Raw genomic sequence first — 21,861 nt, forward strand, 5'->3', positions numbered from 1 at the left:
AAACCCTAAATCCTAAAACCCTAAACCCCAAACCCAAAGCCCCAAACCCTAAACCATAAACCCCAAAACCCTACAACCTAACACTAAAACCCTAAACCCCAAACCCTAAACTCCAAACCCTCAACCGTAAACTCCCTAAACCCTATTTTCTTCTTTTCTTTTAATTTTGTTTTTGAAATAAAAAAGATATTGTGTGAACTTATCCATAAGTAAAATTATTAAAGTAAAAAATATAAATGTCCAAAAAAAAAAAAAGCTACTTAAAACTGGTGTAAAAAGTAGTACATATATATAGGATCATGTTTTAAAAATTAAAGAAAATCCACCAAAAACTATCCTACTAAATGTGATTATGAAATAAAAATGTGTATCAGTATCGGTAAGTTTTTCAGAATTTTTGTGAACAAATAAAAAATTTATAGCTCCAGTTGCCACTAACATTACGCTACAACTGCTACACCCTACAACCATGTCAAATCCACCGTTATTGGTGGCGCTTACTGTTCCTTAATACCTTGGAAGGACTTCAAAAGATTCTAAAGGTTTCTCTTCTCTTCTATTTTTTCCTTTTTTTTTTTTTTTTTTTGAAGGTAAACATAGCTTTTGTGAAAAATTATTATTCTCTAACCCATATTAACCCAACATTTTGACTCTTTGAATCGTGGATCTGCCTGGAAGATCACACAAGCTATTCCTTTTGGTTTTTGGTGAGTTGTAAACCTCAACTATTTTTTAATTCCACCTATAATCTCTACCCTTGTCTTATCAACCATAAACCTAAGAACCAAAGCCTAGCCCTCTTTTAGTAAGAAGCATAGAGACTAAAGTGGGAGAAAATGGGATATCAACATACGGACATACGATATGACACGAATATATGCCGACATGACAACTGTCAAAAAATGTAGGATATGACACATGAGGGACATGCACAAATTATGTAGTTTTTTTTTATGTTTATTATGTGCCATATATTTGAGTATCTCATTAAAAGATAATTAAGATAAAATGCAATATAATACCATGGTTTTAAATATTGCCTGTCATATATCGTATCGGCCAATATGTATCGGGATTTTGGACTTCCAAATACCATTATTTACCAATATATCGGCTGATAAACTTATATTGCCCATTATCAACCGATATATGACCATATCACTTATACGGGTACTAATTCTTAAAAGTTTGAATGAGGAGCGATTAATAAGTATAAATCTATATTGTTTTTTCTTTTATCATTGTATCTTCTAAGTCATTTTGGCCAAACTTATAATGTGTTTCATGTGTGTTAAGCAATGGTCATATGTGTCGCCCAAGTGTCCATAGCGTGTTTGGGTCAAAAAATAAATAAATAATATGACACATTTGGACTTGTGTCCGACATTTGTCGGGAATGTCTGATGAGTGTCAATGTCCAACACATTTCTGACACGAACACACCCCCTTAGAAGTGTCCGTGCTTTGTAGCTCTTTTTCTTGATTGTAGGTGATTTTAATGTGATCATTAAGGTTTCATCCTACAACGTGGCCTATGGGTGTTATAGAAGGCCTCCTCTACCACTAACTCCTCCATAATATCCTTGAAAGAGCCAAGTAGTTGTTTGGTGGAATCGATAAGAAAAGGGGAAATATGATTTCTTGGAAATATGGTTTCTTTGTTGGATACCACCTATTAAAATAAATTATTTCCTCTAGGAGTCATGCTGAAAAAACGGGAGTTATAGAATTTCTCTAGGAGCTTCTTTGTATATGTAATTATAGTTATAGAGAAAGTTCATTGACTGCTTGTCTGCTACTTGCCTCACGACATAAATCAATTTTATAAAGGCCACATTTCTGCCTTGATAAGACCATGGATTTTTAACTTACTCCTTGAATGAGTTGATAGATATTGCATTAATACAAATTTTTCGACTATGGCTTACGATAATAGATATCTTTACAAAAATGCTATAGACCTCAAAAGAATTACCAAATGTGCGTACTGTGTAGCATTGCTCATATCTTTATAGAATAAAAACATGAACTGTATCATCCTTGTTCATGAAGCTTAGAATATTTAACATAGCCTGTGGTTGTTTTGATGGATGCCACATAAGTTGAAGTAGTTTGAACAACTACTTGTTGCTTTTTACAATTGTGTTTGATAAAACCATAGGTAGCATACTTGATTCTTTCAAGTAAAGAGTGGGGGTGTTATTAAGAGAAAGCATTAGGAATTGGCGTATAGGGCTTGTTTGGTGTAACTTATTGTAAGCTGAAAGCTGATAATCAAATAGAAGAAACCAAATGCACCAATCCTCCAACTTTTATATAATAATTATTTTTTTAAAGCTTATTTAAGCTACTTTTTCCTAATAAATTGTAAGCAGATGTTGCAGTAGACAGTCTGGCACAAACTCTAGACTAAAAAATGTTATAAATAGCTCAGGTAAGCTGCACAAAACAGCCCCCATAATATTGAGATTATTGCACTTTTTAACTAGTTAAAGTTCACTCCATACTCCATAAATGTATTCACATAATGTGGCATGTTTATCGTGCGGTTTTTGGGAATTTAAAACCAATAGGTTTGGCCAATTTGATTCAGTGTTTTGTTAGACTTTTACAACTTGCAAAAGGTTATGATTTTGTGTTCGGGGGTTTTTATTTTGAATGCAGAATCTTTGGGAAGATCTTTAGTACAGATCGGCACCATCCATTTTCTCGTCATTGTTTTCATTTGATACACTTATCATGAAGTATTTGGAATACACTCTTGATCAATAATTGTTAAACTTTATATTTTAAGCAGAAGCATGCTAATACACTTGATTGGGTACAGTCCCTCATGCGGTTTGATCAGTATTATGCTCTTATCATCTTTTTTCTTCTTTTAGTTTTTTTTTGTTACTTTTGTTCAGTTTCTTTTGTATGGTAAGTGGTAATTTGTTATGTCATCCAATATAAATGATTTCTTAAGTCATGTAAATCTTGGAGAGCGTACCATCAAAGGATGCCTTGAAGCTTGCTCTTGTAAGACAACTTGTATTCGTCTTTTTTGCGTCTTCCACCCCCCCCCCCCCCCGCCCTCTTATTTGTTAAATTTTGAGTTGACACATATTTCGTTTGTTTTGTGCTTTTTCCCAGCAAACATACGGGAAGTGATAAGAAGTTGTCTCTCAGCATGGAGCATGATGTAACCCAAATTTATGTAGTTTATTTTATCCATGGAACAAAATTTCAGTTTCTCCCCATTGGAATAGTGGAAATGTTTTTGTTTTGAGGGAAACTGGAATGAAACACTTGTGAAATATTGATGTTTTAGTATTCATCAAAACAAATTATGTAGTTTATTTTATCCATGGAACAAAATTTCAGTTTCTTTCCATTGGAATAGTTGAAATGTTTTTGTTTTGAGGGGAACTGGAATGAAAAACTTGTGAAATATTGATAGAAAAAAGGAGGAGAAGAAATAAATATTTGATGTTTTCGTGTTTCCGTCAAAGCACAGTGGAGCATAGTGAAACACGCCAAAATAGTAAAAATTGTGTTTATGTGAAATCTAGAATCTTTCATAAATGTTATTTTACTTTTTTCTTCTTTTCTTTTAATTTTGTTTTTGAAATAAAAAAGATATTGGTTGCACCAGCCTTTATCCCTTTTGTTGCTTCTTTCATATTTTTGAACATTTCGAAACATTAAAAAGTGAACTATTTCCATGCTAAAAAAGACAACAATATCCAATTGAAATCTTAATCCTTGACTATATCTTTGTGACGTAGCCTAACCCTCTCACATACCTTGATTAAACTTTTCATTTGTTGTTTTATAATTTAATATTTAGCAGTTATGATCTTTGCATATTGGATAATCTTCATGATTGGTTTCTTTACTGTGTGCCTACTTCATTTCTCTCATTTTCTTTCCTGTAAAATGGAAAAGTAAGAAAAAGGATAAAATTTTGTACCCATCGAACTCAAGAACTATAGGTCTATAGTAATGACAGAATATATAGGAGCTCGGCCATTTAAGTTTATAATTGAACTTATATTGCTCATAAATGTAGTAGTACACTCATGTTATACGGATTTTTTGGATACATGTAGTGTACACTTGAATGAGCGGCACTACAGCGACAATAAGTCTCGCCAAGTGTAGTAGATTGACACAGAGTCAACCGGAGACAAGAGATTTGATTATGGCCTGGTTTGACATAGTCCATATTCATCTTGCAATTCCTATCAGCAAAACCACAATCACTGGTTGGTCCATCTGTAGTTTCCAACACCCAAAAATGAAAAAAATATTAACAACACATTAGAGTAACTAAAAATTACAAAATTCATGATCTTTTAATAATAAAACTAGAAATGAGAGAGAGAGAGAGAGAGAGGTGTTACATCTGGATTGAGCGAAGAGGACAAGAGACAGAATGAGAATAGAAGCCCATACAAGCTTTGTTGAAGCCATTTTTTCTTCACAATTAGATTACGAAATGATGAAAAAAAATGATTGGGATGTTAGCCTATTTATAGAGCAATGCAAAATCTTAATCCTTGACTATATCTTTGTAATGTAGCCCAGCCCTCTCACATACCTTGATTAACTGCCCATTTGTAGTTTTAAAATTTAATATTTAGCAGTTATGATCTTTGCATATTGGACAATCTTAATTAGGCCAGTCTATTAACTTTTTTGCTTACACATTTGAATATATATATTTTTATTCGAGATCTTCATGGGTTTAAATTTGTTTCTTTGCATATATGCAGTGAGTACCCTGAACCCTAAACCCTAAATCCTAAAACCCTAAACTCTGAACTTTAAACCCTCAACCCCAAAACCCTACAACCTAACCCTAAAACACTAAAACCCTAAACCCCAAACCCTAAACTCCAAACCCTCAATCTCAAACCCCCTAAACCGTATTTTCGCCTTTTCTTTTAATTTTGTTTTTGAAATAAAAAAGATATTGTTTGCACCAACCTTTATCCCCGTTGTTGCTTTTATCCTATTTTGGGACATTTTGAAACATTAAAAATGTACTATTTCCAAGCTAAAAAGGACAATAATATTCAATTGAAATCTTAATCCTTGACTATATCTTTGTAACGTAGCCCAGCCCTCTCACATACCTTGATTGACTTTCCATTGGTCGTTTTATAATTTAATGTTTAGCAGTTATGATCTTTGCATATTGGATAATCTTAATTAGGCCAGTCTAGAACTTTTTCGCTTACATTTATATATATTTTTTATTTGAGATCTTTATGGGTTTAAATTTGTTTCTTTGCATATATGCAGTGAGTACACTAAATGCTAAACCCTAAATCCTAAAACCCTAAACCCCAAGCCCCAAACCCTAAACCATAAACCCCAAAGCCCTACAACCTAACCCTAAAATAGTAAAACCGTAAACCCAAACCCTAAACTCCAAACCCTTAACCTTAAACCCCCTAAACCCTATTTTCTTATTTTCTTTTAATTTTGTTTTTGAAATAAAAAAGATATTGTTTGAACTTATCCATAAGTAAAATTATTAAAGTAAAAAATATATATGTCCAAAAAAAAAAAAAGCTACTTAAAACTAGTGTAAAAAGTAGTACATATATATAGGATCATGTTTTAAAAATTAAAGAAAATCCACCAAAAACTATCCTACTAAATGTGATTATGAAATAAAAATATGTATCAGTATCGGTAAGTTTTTCAGAATTTTTGTGAACAAATAAAAAATTTGTAGCGCTAGTTGCCACTAACATTACGCTACAACTGCTACACCCTACAACCATGTCAAATCCACCGTTATTGGTGGCGCTTACAGTTCCTTAATACCTTGGAAGGACTTCAAAAGATTCTAAAGGTTTCTCTTCTCTTCATTTTTTTTTTTTTTTTGTTGGAAGGTAAACATAGCTTTTGTGAAAAATTATTATTCTCTAACCCATATTAATCCAACATTTTGACTCTTTGAATCGTGGATCTACCTGGAAGATAACACAAGCTATTCCTTTTGGTTCTTGGTGAGTTGTAAACCTCAACTATTTTTTAATTCCACCTATAATCTCTACCCTTGTCTTATCAACCATAAACCTAAGAACCAAAGCCTAGCCCTCTTTTAGTAAGAAGCATAGAGACTAAAGTGGGAGAAAATGGGATATCAACACACGGACATACGATATGACACGGATATGCCGACATGACAACTGTCAAAAAATGTAGGATATGACACATGAGGGACATGCACAAATTATATAGTTTTTTTATGTTTATTATGTGCCATATATTTGAGTATCTCATTAAAAGATAATTAAGATAAAATGCAATATAATACCATGGTTTTAAATATTGACTGTCATATATCGTATCGGCCAATATGTATCGGGATTTTGGACTTCCAAATACCATTAATTACCAATATATCGGCTGATAAACTTATATTGCCCATTATCAACCGATATATGACCATATCACTTATACGGATACTAATTCTTAAAAGTTTGAATGAGGAGCGTTAATAAGTATAAATCTATATTGTTTTTTCTTTTATCATTGTATCTTCTAAGTCATTTTGGCTAAATTTATAGTGTGTTTCATGTGTTAAGCAATGGTCATATGTGTCGCCCAAGTGTCCATAGAGTGTTTGGGTCAAAAAAAAAAATAAATAATATGACACATTTGGACTTGTGTCCGACATGTGTTGGGAAATGTCTGATGAGTGTCAATGTCCAACACATTTCTGACACGAACACACCGCCTTAGAAGTGTAGTGCTTTGTAGCTCTTTTTCTTGATTGTAGGTGATTTTAATGTGATCATTAAGGTTTCATCCTACAGCGTGGCCTATACGTGTTATAGAAGGCCTCCTCTACCACTAACTCCTCCATAATATCCTTGAAAGAGCCAAGTAATTGTTTGATGGAATTGGTAAGAAAAGGGGAAATATGGTTTCTTTGTTGGATACCACCTACTAAAATAAATTATTTCCTCTAGAAGTCATGCTGAAAAAACGGGAGTCATAGAATTTCTCTAGGAGCTTCTTTGTATATGTAATTATAGTTATAGAGAAAGTTCATTGACTGCTTGTCTGCTACTTGCCTCACGACATGATTCAATTTTATAAAGGCCACATTTCTGACTTGATAAGACCATGGATTATTAACTTACTCCTTGAATGAGTTGATAGATATTGCATTAATAGAGAGTTTTCGACTATGGCTTAAGATAATAGATATCTTTACAAAAATGCTATAGACCTCAAAAGAATTACCAAATGTGAGTACTGTATAGCATTGCTCATATCTTTAAAGAATAAAAACATCAACTGTATCATCTTTGTTCATAAAGCCTAGAATATTTTGTAGAGCAATCTTCACTGTATTTAAATAGATTAAATTCTGTTGTGTACAAAACAACAACAAGAATATAAAGAAATAAAGAAAATGAGAGAATTTGTTTGATTACAAAAATCAAACTCTAAATAATAAATAAATAATAAAACCACAGATTTTATTTTGTTACAAAAACAAAAAATAAAATCTGATTAAATAAACAAATAAAAACATAATAAAATTAAACAACTTATTTGGTTAATTTATCTGAATAACTTTTCTGATCAAGTCCAATGTTTAACACTGTGTCCTTAAGACAGATTCGTCCTCTCCACGGTGCTTTCAGAATTTGGACGTCTATCTCCCAGGATAAAATAATCTTATCAACGAATAAAAGCAGCACTACAATTTAATCGTTCGTCGAACACACAAAGTGTTTACACTCTTTCTTTCAGAAATAAAATGCAGCAAAATGAAGAGATTTAAAGCAGAGGATGGAGTACAAAAAATTCGAGTTTTAATCCAAATGGGAGGCTAGTCTATTTATAGATGTAAAGGTGGCTCTTGGTTTTGAATTGAACAGGTATGAAACCTGTTAGTTTCGAATTTAAACAGATTTTGAATCTGTTGGGTTAATAATTCAAACAGATAAAAACGGGAAAGGCTCTGTTTGGATGAGCAATAAATCCAAACCAGTTTAATTCTGTTTGAAAACGGGAAGGGCCCTGTTTGGATGAACAGTAAATCCAAACCAGTTTAATTTGAATTCTGGATTTTATTTTAATAAAAAATAAAATTAATTTCAAATGTTTTTGACCCAAAAAGATTAATATTGGGCCGAACAAGCCCAACCCAACCACGCACCCAGGCCCAGCCCACCCGCCCGGACGGACGGCGGCGGTGCGCGCGCGTGTGGTGATTTTTGGGTCTAATGGGTCTAGCCCATAACCTCTCCCTCTAAAACACTTGGGTACCCCTTGGGGAACACCCCAAGTATCTCACCCAAGCCTTATAAACCCTTTCAAAACTTTCCACCAAATCAATGTGGGACAAGCCAATTTACAACCTTAAGGAATTTCCACCAAAACTCCATTTCCATGGAGTACACTTTGGCTTCAATTTTCCATTCACTCGGTAATGGTTTTGAGCAACCAAATATACCACGTGAATCACAACGCGGCATAAAACGCGTTACCACTTTGACCCGAGTAAATCGACGCTCGGGGCCCACCTAAAAAATAGACCAAACTTGAGAAAAAATTCTGGTTTTACCCAGAATTTTTCTACCATTTCCAACATATTTAACATAGCCTGTGGTTGTTTTGATGGATGCCACATAAGTTGAAGTAGTTTGAACAACTACTTGTTGCTTTTTACAATTGTGTTTGATAAAACCATAGGTAGCATACTTGATTCTTTCAAGTAAAGAGTGGGGGTGTTATTAAGAGAAAGCATTAGGAATTGACATATAGGGCTTGTTTGGTGTAACTTATTGTAAGTTGAAAGCTGACAATCAAAAAGAAGAAACCAAATGCACCCATCCACCAACTTTTATATAATAATTATTTTTTTAAAGCTTATTTAAGCTACTTTTGCCTAATAAATTGTAGGCAGATGTTGCAGTAAACAGTCTGGCACAAACTCCAGAATAAAAAATGTTATAAAGAGCTCAGATAAGCTGCAAAAAACAGCCCCCTTAATATTGAGATTATTGCACTTTTTAACTAGTTAAAGTTCACTCCATACTCCATAAATGTATTCACATAATGTGGCATGTTTATCGTGCGGTTTTTGGGAATTTAAAACCAATAGGTTTGGCCAATTTGATTCAGTGTTTTGTTTGACTTTTACAACTTGCAAAAGCTTATGATTTTGTGCTTAGGGGTTTTTATTTTGAATACAGAATCTCTGGGAAGATCTTTAGTACAGATCGGCACCCTCCATATTCTCGTCATTGTTTTCATTTGATACACTTATCATGAAGTATTTGGATTACACTCCTGTTGATCGGTAATTGTTAAACTTTATATTTTAAGCCGAAGCATGCTAATACACTTGATTGGGTACAGTCCCTCATGCGGTTTGATCAGTATTATGCTCTTATTATCTTTTTTTCTTTTTTCTTTTAGTTTTTTTTGTTACTTTTGTTCAGTTTCCTTTGTATAGTAAGTGGTAATTTGTTATGTCATTCAGTATAAATGATTTCTTAAGTCATGTAAATCTTGGAGAGCGTACCATCAAAGGACGCCTTTGAACCTCTACAGTACTTTCAAAACTTCACACCACACTCAAATCGTAACCAAATGCATACAAATATATATATATATATATATATATATATATATTTAAAAATATATTTATAAAATATAATAAAATATCTAAAATAAATAATATATATTTAAAATATAAAAAATACAACGTACAAATGTATGAAATATAGTACACATTAAATAAATAAACTTTTAAAATATACAATATTTACCCTAAAAAAGTAAAATTAAGAAAATATTTAAATATTTATAAAAAAATCCAAAAAAAATTCAAAATACAACTTAAAATTATTTTTAAAACTCATAACCAAACAAATTGTCACTTTTCAAAATTCAACTCAAAATTCATAACTCAAAACACAACTTTGCGCTCAAATTATGATTTTAAAAATAATTTTAAAAGATAAAATACAAAAAATATTTTAATTTTTTTTAAAAATAAAGTTTTGAAAATTAATTTTGTGTTTTGAGAATAGTTTTGAGTTATGTATTTGATTATAAATTTTGAAAATAATTTTTGAATTGAATTTTAAATTGTGTGTTTGATGATAATAAGTTTTGAAAAAAATTAAATTTTTTTGATTGGAATTATAATTTCAAAAAAAACTAAACGGAGCCTTTGTTTCTTTCTAATGTGAAAAATCTAGAAATCCCCTAGATGTTGATTTGTGATTATGTATCAATTTTAAGCAGAATATAACAATCCCAATCAAACAATCAAACAATCAAGACAAAGAGACACAGCGATTTAACGTGGAAAAAAACCACAATTGGACACCTCCAACTGTGATCAAAAAACCACGGGCAACAGCCACAAGAACAATCCACTAAGAAGAATTAAAGGAATTACACAGGTATACTCTCAATTACCTAGCGAATCCACAACGCCTAATTGAACCAACCTCTATGTGCCTCTTCCAACCCCATCTTCACCATGGAATTGTCTTTCTGATGAGCCACTCCGGATTCCACCAAAGCTTCAGGCTCGAATTCTTCAGAATCCACAACTGAAGAATAACTCTCTCTTTTGTGTATAACAAACAAACCTTTGATGTACTCTCTTTAGATCATGAGTTGAATACTCAATAAAAAACATCAAAGAAAACTCCCAAAGTATCCCCAGATATAAACCCTAGAAACCAAAAAGAAGATCTGGAGAAGTTCTAATCAATCCCATAGTTTTGGGAGAAAACCAAGTTTTTATAGGGAACCAAAAAGTAATCCTAGATTGGGCCGAAAACGAACTCTTTATCAAATCTGGAAATCTGGATTCGCGCGGTCCGCTCGAGCGCCCTTTTCCCCGCTCGAGCGGAGACTTCAAATTATGTGATTTCATACAGGCTCCACGCTCGAGCGTCGGTTTTGCCGCTCGAGCGGTAAACCACACTATCCAGTACTTTTGCAGGCGACTGCAGAGATGCTGAGAGCTTCCAATCCACGCTCGAGCGCCCGATGTCCCGCTCGAGCGGACAGGCCAAAACTGGAAAATCTGGAAAAATAAAACATGATCGAATGGCAACTTTGAATGCATTTTTGCATTTTGCTTCGGGGGCGCTGCCCCTCGACCCCGCCGTGGCGCTGCCCCGGACCCGCCAAGGGGCGCTGCCCCCTGGACCCCCGCGAGCTGACCGGGCAGCTCGATCCCCGTCATAATCAGCGAAGTGGCAATCTTGAAAGCTTTATCATCACAAACTTCTCTGAAATGCTTGATTCGGGTTGGATTCGCATCTAACAACTCGTAGCCTTACTGAAATAAAAATGCGAATAAAATTACAACTTTAAGGAGTTTTGTCAAACGGGATTGCCAAGAAATAAAACCTAACATAATGAATGACAGGCAGAAGCCTGAATGATGTGGACGAAAATTTAATAATATTATATTTTTATTATTTTAAATTAATTGATTAGGAATATTTTATCTTCATATAAAATCTTATTGAATTATTAAGGTTTTTAAATTATGTTGATTTAGTTTTTCCATTTTATGCATTTATCGTTTCACAAGAATTAGTGGTAGTTTATTATTGGGGGATTTGGTGATAGACCCCTCTGTCTAATTTGTCTTTCAAAAAGATAAAAATTATATGTACTTTCAAAATCTCATAATATTTTAAAACTTGTTTCTTTTACTATATTACTCTCATATCTATCAGCTCTCCTATTAAGCCATTTTCACAATGTATTTCAGAGTAAAATTTTATTTTAAATCATAGTAAACTTTACTCTGATTCAGATTTTACTCTCAATCAGAATAAAGTTTACTATGATTCAAAGTAAAATTTTATATTGTTAAGCAAATCAGCATGTTTTTAACTAGAGTAAAATTTCAGAGTAAAATTTTACTTTGAATCATAGTAAACTTTACTCTGATTCATTCAAAGTAAAATTTTATATCGTTAAGCAAATCAACATGTGTATTTTTCTATTTAGTTTTCAAACCGGGAGTCCCGTGCTAGTTTTATAAGTTTTTCCTGAGGTGTTCATGATGTTCCCTGGGCCTTCTTGTGGCTATTTCACGATTTTGGCCCTCGATAGCCTATTTTCAAGCTTAAGTGTTGGAAAAATGCATTTTTCTACTTAATTTTCAAGCCGGGAGTTTCGTGCTAGTTCTGTAAGTTTTCACAACTTACATTGGTCCCTCCCAAAGTGTTCGGGGTGTTCTCCGGGGCTTCTCGTGGCTGTTTCACGATTTTGACCTTTCGATGGCCTATTTTCAAACCTAAGTGTTGAAAAAGTGCATTTTCTACTTAGTTTTCAAGCCGAGAGTCCCGTGCTAGTTCCGTAAGTTTCCATAAGTGTATATTTTAAAATTAATTTTTATACAATTCATCAATGACATCTTGTGATGCAGATAATTAAATAACTACTTAGAGCATGAAACAATGCACAAACCAAAGCAATTCGTATCCTAGGTTTTCCAAGTTAAGAACCAAGTAGGAAAGCTGGTCCCATTTGAGGTAACCTCAAATTAGGCTCAAGAAAGCCTTTTAGACACATTTGTGCCTTGGTTTCTTTCTTCTAAGATGAATTTTCACTTTAAATTTGGGATTTTTGTGTCCTGTTTTTTTCTCTTCTTTCATTTTGTCTTTGTTATGAGAAACAAGGACATCAAATGCTATTGAATTAAGATGGCTACTATCGAGTTTGTATGATTGCAAGACTTTAACAAAAATGATTGTCCAAAAAATGGGCCAAATGGTGACTTGAGCCTATTTCATAGACAATGACTTTGAAAAATTGAATAGAAACCATCATTTAAAAGTGCGGCAATATTTTAAAGATCTATATTATCCTTAACATCAAACAATGCCTACATAGGTAGCTTTCTAGATATGAACCAAGAAATTAAAACACTTGATTTACTATTCATATATCATATTTATGCTATTTTTTTCCCCTAGGTGAGATAATATCTATAATAAAACATATAAAAACTAGAGAGTAATATGTGTCATATTATTGGGTATCCCACACCTACTGGTAGTTGTAATATGTGTCATGTTTGGATATGTTGATTCTCTTTACTACATCAAGATTATAATCAAACCACCAAAGCTCAAATACCCCTACTAAGGATGATCCTATTTCTAGGTATTGCACTATATGACCACCAGCCATGATCCCTATTCATGTTGGAAAAAAATGGTTAATCCTGAGGTATGGAGTGTTTTGTGTTTCATTGAGTATGCACAATCTGAATGCAAAGATTTTTCCTCTTCAAGTAAAAGCTATTGAGGCTCATTATTAGCATGTCATATCCTCTTCAAGTAAAAGATCAACATAACTGGGACATCAAAAACTTCCTAAGGCTTTTCTGATGGAGCATGTCACGTCCACTTCAAAATATCAATTGTAAAGATTTTTCCATGCATTATTATCCATTCAAAAAATATAACCTTAGACGGCGACACAGGTACCAAACTTTAAGAAAGAAAGAACTCATAATTGGGTTAATACAAGAAGAGAGATGGAAAAATTTAATTATTAAAATGGATTAGGAATAATACATTACATTATTTTGTTTTTACCTGGTTTGTCAAGGTGGATTAATTTGTATCCAACACTTTCTTTTTCTTTTTTTAAAAAAAGAAAGTATTGTGGATAATAAATTAAACAACAATGATTCATCCCCCCTTTTCCCCCACCCCCTTTGACCCTCTCTCTCTCTCTCATTGGTTACATTTTCTTTTTCTTTTTCTTTTTTTTCCTACTCCTCCAATCACCACCTGCCACATGGCAAAGGGGGGGTGAGGGGGTGACCCCCAAAAGGGGGTCCCAAGCATTATTCTAAATTAAAATGCATACGAGCAATAGTCATTCACATTCTGTCATTGTACCTAGGAGGGCTTGATTATCTATCTCCAATTTGCCCACCAATAATAAATTTACGAAAACAATTACTGGTGTTGTTCATTAAGGACAAGAACATCAGGGTATAAAGTGACTACTCAAATGTTTGAATATGCATTCCCATGCTTGCCAACTAAAATTTCATCATTCCACCAAGCAATGTCTTCTTAACAACACGACTTAAACAAAATACAATAGAAAATGATTCTTTACACTTTGTGGAATGCTTGATTAATACATTTTTTATATGCTATTCCACTGCTTAGTGACTACAAAACTGTGTATTAAAGTTCATTATTTTCAATCTTCTTCATTTGTGTGAAGTTAGTTTTCCTTACTTTTTTTCACTTGAATAATGTTGGTTATGGTAGAAGGTAGACAATGGGATAAATCCCTTAGAGATGACTATGAAGGTTTCCCTATGAGTTCAATTCAAACTAGAACAGGGATCAATGATCAGAAGTACTTCAAACCACTTATTCATTAAACCAACATTAGTGAACCCAAGAAGAAACAAACAAAAAAAAAAGTAAGAAAAAGAAAACAAAAAAAGAGGTTCCCTAAAATGATTCCAATAGAACAACTTACTGAAATGATTTACACTTCCACAACGCTAAATGAATAGGTTCTTACAAGTTTAATATGGTCCAAACACAAAACATAATGCTAGTTATCATGAGGGTAGCATAAAGGCTAATGCAATGTTGTTCAAATTGTGAAATTAAATAAATAGATTCACGAATAAATTAAAAAAAAAAAACCAAGAACACATGCTGAGAATTACAACAGAAATACACAATACAATAAAATGGTAAAGAAAGCAAACCGAAGCTTGCACGGCAGCAGTTTCCTTAAAACAGATTTCGCCGCCTCACGGGTTGAGTGCTTGAGGAATTCCGACGTCTGTCTCCTAGGATACGATGGTCAAAAACCAGCTACGGCAGAAGCACTTTCTGTCTAGCTTAGTGAACAAAACCATGGCAGCACTCTCTCACTGTAGGAACTTTCTAGCAAACTGACTTGCAAAAAGGAAGCAAAAATTTCTGTGTTTGAGACTTGACGTGAGGGTCTCAATTTATACATGTATAGGGGAGAGAGGAGAAGCCTCCAGCCTTTATGGCTGGTCACTAATGCACCATTAACCTCTGCAATAAAGGCAGGAGTTACAAATCCCATTAATGCACTATTAAACTCTACAATAAAAGCAGAAGTTACAAACTTCATTAACTCTTTCATGAAGCTAACTTCATGGGGCAATTTCTCATTCAATTCTCAATGGTTTTTGGTCATTCTATTTGTGGTGTAAAGATCTCATTGCAAAGTATCTAGACCCACTTGGACCCAACGCAATAGACGGTTGGGACCCACTTTAATATTTAATTAAAGTCACCAAAAAATCATTTTTTCCAACATGCAACACTTACCTACATAATTATGCATGTTCCTGAGATCTTATCAGAGCAGCGACACTTTTTTTAGCTAAGGCATTCGCTTTCCATGATTCACTTTCTGGACAGCAAATTGCATGAAGATGGGTGTGGATAATTTGCATTTTTTTGTTGATTACAAAAAAAGAAGAAAAATCCAAGAACAAAGGATTTATAATCGTTATGCATTAGATGAGCAACAAACCGAGCACGCCGATTAACTCTTCCAGCTAATTGGGTTTCATTGCATGAATCTTTTCTAACCATTGTATACAATATCGTGAGAGCCTAGGTGTGGTTCATATGATTAACAAACACGTGCCGAAGTAAGAACACAACCAATCATGCATAAATCTAAGAAACATGTATAAAACAGAAAATTTCAGCACATAAAATTTACTTAAATGTGCCAAAACAAGGTTTAGAGAAGGAATAAAGCCCTAGCTCAAGAACACAACCACATTCCACATGACTTCTTTCCATTGTGTAATACAACATATCGAACAACAGCAACTCAATAAAAAATACATTTAGCCACGCCAAATGGGCATTAACAAATATGTTTTGAACCCATTAAATGAAAGAATGCATCAACAAGAAGCCATGGCAAATTAGATGCAGTTTTGTATATAAAACTTACCTGCTGAGCAAGTCTCTAGGTATTTTTAGTTTGGTTTTAGAAAAATAAAAATAAAACACATGGGAGTACACAATCAGGTAGATTTCAATGGGGAAAAGAAAAACAGATATTTAAATTAATCTAAATGCAAAACTTCGAGCCAATCAAGCATTTCACACAAACAGAGTACATAAATAGTTTTCTTGGGAACAAATCGAAGCAGCAAACAATCAAGAAATATTTCATAAAAAAATAAAAAATAAAAACCAGATATTAATAAAGATTCATCTAGAACAAGAACTGAAATATAACCAATAAAAACCTTAAAACATATTTTTTCAATTTTATTCTCAATCAATCTGGAACCCAATTAGGTCTTCATACACTCACACACACACTCAAGCAGGTGTTTGTGTCAAGCCAATGGAATATAAGCAACAACAAGCGCAAAACAATGGACAACTAGGCTGAGACAAATTGAAAGGAATTCTGTTATGCATCTTCCTACCCATTAGTGGAAGAATTTCATTTAAGGTCAAACCATCATAAGGTGTATTACATGGGAGGATTTTTAATTCGAAACAAAAACAAATTATCAAAGAGAAAAAGAGAGGCAATCCCAGAACTTCAGAGGAAGAGTTTGAACTCAGCATTTATGAAGCACGGGTACTCCAAAAATGTTGTCGTACAAGTATCGAGTACTTCTTGGGTGCGGGTACGCATACCAATACGGCTGCACGCGTACTGGGTAGGCCAAAAACGCACCGGGTACGTTTTATACGGTTAGTATACATATGGGTACGCCATGAGTATGTTTTGGATACTCGGGGTAAAAAATGAGACTTTTAATAAATTAATGGGTATCGGAGCAATTTTTATGTTTATATTAAAGAATTATAAAAACCTAGGATTCTTTTGTAATAAATAAAGCATAAATAAAGCATGAAACCAAATAAAATTGTTCTTTATTCTCTCCTTATCATTCGATCATCTCAGCTCCTTCCATATCTCATTCTGAAATACTCCAAGACTGAAGAACTTCGAAGGTACTAGAGTTCCATGTCTATTCGGTCATCTCCTTCCAGAAATACTCCCAAGAGAGTCTGAAGAACACTTCGAAGGTGCGATTGAAAGGTTTAATCGAAGGTGCGATTGAAGGGGTAAGTTCATCTTCGATTCTTTCCCGTTTTCTTCTTCGATTCTTTATCCTCTTTCTTTCATTTTTTTTTCCTTCAGATTTTTGTGCTGTTTCTTCGCTGCAAACGATCAATTCTTCTTTCTCTTTGGTTTTCTCTTTCTTTGATCCTTCATCTTCTTCTTCATTTTTTTTTTTCTGTTTCTGATATATGTCCAGATTTGTTGAACTAAGATCCGTGCTTATTATTTTTTTTTCTGATATATGTCCAGATTTTTGAACTAAAATCTGTCCCGATTTGTTGAACTAAGATCTGTCCTTTTTTCTTTTTTTTTTTTCTTCTGATATATGTCCAGATTTTTGAACTAAAATCTGTCCAGATTAGTTGAACTAAGATCTGTACTTAATTTTTTTTATTTATTTCTGATATATGTCATTTTATTTTCTGATATATGTCATATATATATGCAATATGATATTGGTTGTAAAGCTTGATGACAAATTAAAATCCCTTGACACCTTAAATTCTCTTTCGTAGTAGTTTATTTTGAGGCGGAGGGATGGGGGATTTGTATCTGAAAAACAGAGCATTAATTTGTGATGCATAACCATTGGTTTTGAGTTAAGTTAAGTTATCTGTCTGTTTCCACATTGGTTAATTTCCTTGCAATGCTTGATGTTGTGGGTGGATATGATTGGTTATTGTTGTTGGACAATCTTCGCTGTATTTAAATAGAATAAATTCTGTTGTGTACAAAACAACAACAAGACTATAAAGAAATAAAGAAAAGAAGAGAATTTGTTTGATTACAAAAATCAAACTCGAAATAAAAATAAATAAATAAAAAACAGATTTTATTTTGTTACAAAAACAAAATTAAAATCTGATTAAACAAACAAAATTAAAATCGGAATAAAAATTAAACAACTTACTTGGTTAATTTCTTTTGAATAACTATCTGATCAAGTCCAGTGTTTAACACTGTGTCCTTAAGACAGATTCGTCTTCTCCACGGTGCTTTCAGAATCTGGACGTCTATCTCTCCGGATAAAATGATCTATCAACGAATAAAAGCAGCACTACAATTTATTCGTTCGTCGAACACACTAAGTGTTTATACTCTCTGTAACAAGAACTAAATGCAAAATGAAGAATAAATTTATAGCAGAAGATGGAGTACGAAAATTGGAGTCTATTTCCAAATGGGGGGGCTTAGTCTATTTATAGATGGATTGGTGGCTTTCCATTTTGAATTAAACAGGTACTGTACCTGTTCAATTTGAATTAAACAGATACAAACTGTTTAGGCACTATTTGGTTTGAAATTCAAACAGATTTAGAGCTGTTGGGTTCAAAAAACGGAAGGGCCTTATTTGGATGTACAGAAAAAACCGAACCAGATTATTTCCGATTAATTTGAATTATGGATTTTATTTTACCAAAAAATAAAAATAAATTCAAATGTTTTTGACCCAAAAAGATTAGTATTGGGCCGAACAAGCCCAACCCAACCACACACCACGCACCTGCGCCCAAGCCCAGGCCCAGTCCGCCCGACCGGATGGACAGCCGCGACGGAGCGCGCGCGCGTGTGTGGTGATTTTTGGGTCCAATGAGTCTAGCCCATTTTTCCCATAACCTCTCCCTCTAAAACACTTGGGTACCCCTTGGGGCACACCCCAAGTACCAAACCCATGCCTTATAAACTCTTTCAAAACTTCCCACCAAATCAATGTAGGACAAGCCATTTTACAACCTTAAGGAATTTCCACCAAAACTCCATTTCCATGAAGCACACTTTGGCTTCAATTTCCCATTCACTCGGTAATGGTTTTGAGCAACCAAATATACCACGTGAATCACAACGCAGCATAGAACGCGTTACCACTTTAACCCGAGTAAATCGACGCTCGGGGCCCACCTAAAAAATAGACCGAACTTAAGAAAAAATTCTGGTTTTACCCAGAATTTTTCTACCATTTCCAACAATCCCCCACATGAATGGAATTTGATGACAACGGAAATGCAACAATATGCAGACTTTAATGAAAGAGTATAAGTCGAAAATATCTTGCATCAGGATAGGTAGTTTTCGGCCTTGAACCTTCCTTAGTGATAACCTATCGAACTTACTGGCTAACCAATGGACGCGATGCCTTGAATTGTTCAGCAGTTTGTGTAAGCCAAGACAATAGATTTCACACAAAATATCTTCTAACACATCGTGGTTCTCACTGTTGTGTTCATTTTGGCCTTGAACGCGCCTGGTTTTCATAAGTGTTTCTAGAGAATTTAGCATTTTCATTCTTATAAAACCGGCCCCAGTTCAACACTCATATAGGTGATTCTTATTGTGAGTATCTCCTTATACTCGTCTTGATTTTATACCTTAATCAAGATATAAGTAATCATTAAAAGTAAAGCTTATCCTTATACCCCTGCATACAACATATGTTGCAGATATCACTCTCACCATAGGAATGGGTAGGGAATTTTTAATCCTTTGGTGATTTCTGGTGAGCCATACATAACTTAGTTGTCCCTTTGAACTTAGTTCTTGGGATCTCCAGTCATATAAGTAGGGTTACCATTATGACAACTCTTATGTAATAGGCTTTAAGCCCATCCCCTTCGATGAACTATACACTAGCTCTTTTGTCAAACCTTTTGTTAACGGATCCGCAATATTCTCTTTAGATTTTACATAATCTATTGAGATTATTCCGTTTGACAATAATTGCCTTACGGTATTATATCGACGACGAATATGTCGTGACTTACCATTATACATATGATTCTGTGCCCTACCTATTGCAGATTGACTATCATAATGAATGCAAATAGCTGGCACAGGTTTTGGCCACATTGGAATGTCTTCTAAGAAGTGACGAAGCCATTCTGCTTCTTCTCCTGCTTTGCCCAAAGCAATGAACTCGGATTCCATTGTGGATCGTGCGATGCATGTTTGTTTTGTGGATTTCCAAGAAACAGCAGCGCCTCCTAGAGTAAAGACATATCCACTTGTGGATTTTGAATCTTTAGTATCCGATATCTAATTTGCATCACAATAACCTTCAAGTACTGCTGGATATCGAGTGAAGTTCAAACCATGATCACGGGTGAATCTTAGATATCTAAGAACCCGAATGATCGCTTTCCAATGGTCTTCTCCGGGGTTACTAATGTACCTACTCAATTTACTGATAGCATAAGCTATATCAGGATGAGTACAATTCATTAGGTACATCAGGTTTCCAATGATTTGGGAGTATTTTAACTGAGACACTGCAACACCTTTATTTTTCGATAAGTAAAGATTGACGTCTACAGGTGTCACGCCCCCAAACCGCCCCTAGTAGTTTGGTGCCGTGATGGCCAGTAATCCGAGATTACCGAAGGCCGACTTACAAGAATCACACACAATCAGAGTATAAAATATGGGGCTTACAAGTGCGGAAGCAACATATATATATATACAGAATCTAAATAGTCCATGAGAGCCGTGCTTAAGTCCAATGAAATGACATGCATTTTTACAAGTCTTACAAGTTAGATACAATAAGGGAATGAGATACAAAATACATCTTGACCAAAAGGCTTCTCAAGCCGACATATACAAGTACACATGGAATATAGACTAAGAAGCATAATCTTCAAGATGGTACAAAATGCTAATCCAAAACACGTCGGCAATGCATCCCAAAAACACATCGGCTACACGTCTAGGCCTCATTGCCTTCTTGCTCATCACCTACATATATATAGAGAGGGTGAGCTTGGGTACTCAGTGAATGATATTAGAAATAAAGGTTTTGCATGATTGATATCCAAGATTTCTTTCAAAACAATACATAGCATACTTTACAATCAAGGGGGAAATCAAGTTCATTGCCGGCCTTTCAAGTTCTTTGGATGTTATTACATCTACTTAATACAAGGGGGTGATGACAATTCCAAGACAAGAGTGCAGTTGCATTATAGTCCCCTGCAGCTAAGGACTTTCAAGACAAGAGTGCAGTTGCATTATAGTCCCCTGCAGCTAAGGACTTTCAAGACAAGAGTGCAGTTGCATTATAGTCCCCTGCAACTAAGGACTTTCAAGAAATGTCATCAAAACAAGATAGTGCTTAATATACAAGTAGGGATAGTCATTCATGCTAGATCAAGTGCTTTTCAAAACAAGGCAAGACGAGATTTATGAAAGCAAGTGTAACATAGCTTTATTAAAAATACCACTCACATAGTTTCTTCAAACGTCGGGGTCGAGACAAGCCCAAGTCCTACAAACACGTGGCAAAGCCTATTGAATGCACCTTCAACAAGTTTCGTATGTACACAATTGATTTCGGAAAACATGCTGGGCACCAACCAGGTCTAGGCCGAGGTTCCACACCTCCTCACCGAGGTGTGTTCCCGAGGGCCACATGCAAGGAAAAGAGGTCGGGAAACTCTGGGTTTCCCTCTGCTGATGAACATGAAGAACATGAGTGTGAAAACATGAAAAAAATATGAATGCTCAATCATAATCTGTCATCACAAATCTGGGATTTTCATGCTATGAGTTTGAAAACATGGACCTGGGTACCCGTACTTGGAATTCTTGCGGAAATAAACACAAAAACATGATTCTTTATGCAAGCTTTCGGATCAAAACAAGACTTTCTTGAAGAACACATGAATGTCATTTTCTCTTTCTAAAATCGAACTTCAAAACGATGCATGGCTTACAAATCATATCCGATCATGC

At 34.3% G+C, this 21,861-nt stretch overlaps 1 long non-coding RNA gene across 2 annotated transcripts in view; it reads left to right on the forward strand.

Moving 5' to 3' along the window:
• LOC114276963 (uncharacterized) overlaps positions 1-21,861 on the forward strand; it is a 55,032-nt gene that overhangs the window by 12,034 nt on the left and 21,137 nt on the right. Inside the window, exon 4 of one of the 2 annotated variants that reach the window (XR_014347174.1) lies at positions 3,133-3,402. The exons of the other annotated variant lie outside the window; for it this stretch is intronic. This is a non-coding gene — a long non-coding RNA (uncharacterized LOC114276963). Of the gene's footprint in view, positions 1-3,132; positions 3,403-21,861 lie in introns of those variants that run through there. 2 annotated transcript variants of the gene reach the window in all.

This window comes from Camellia sinensis, chromosome 12 (genome assembly GCF_055761805.1).
Source record: "Camellia sinensis isolate YWXY chromosome 12, ASM5576180v1, whole genome shotgun sequence".
Lineage (NCBI taxonomy): Eukaryota > Viridiplantae > Streptophyta > Magnoliopsida > Ericales > Theaceae > Camellia > Camellia sinensis.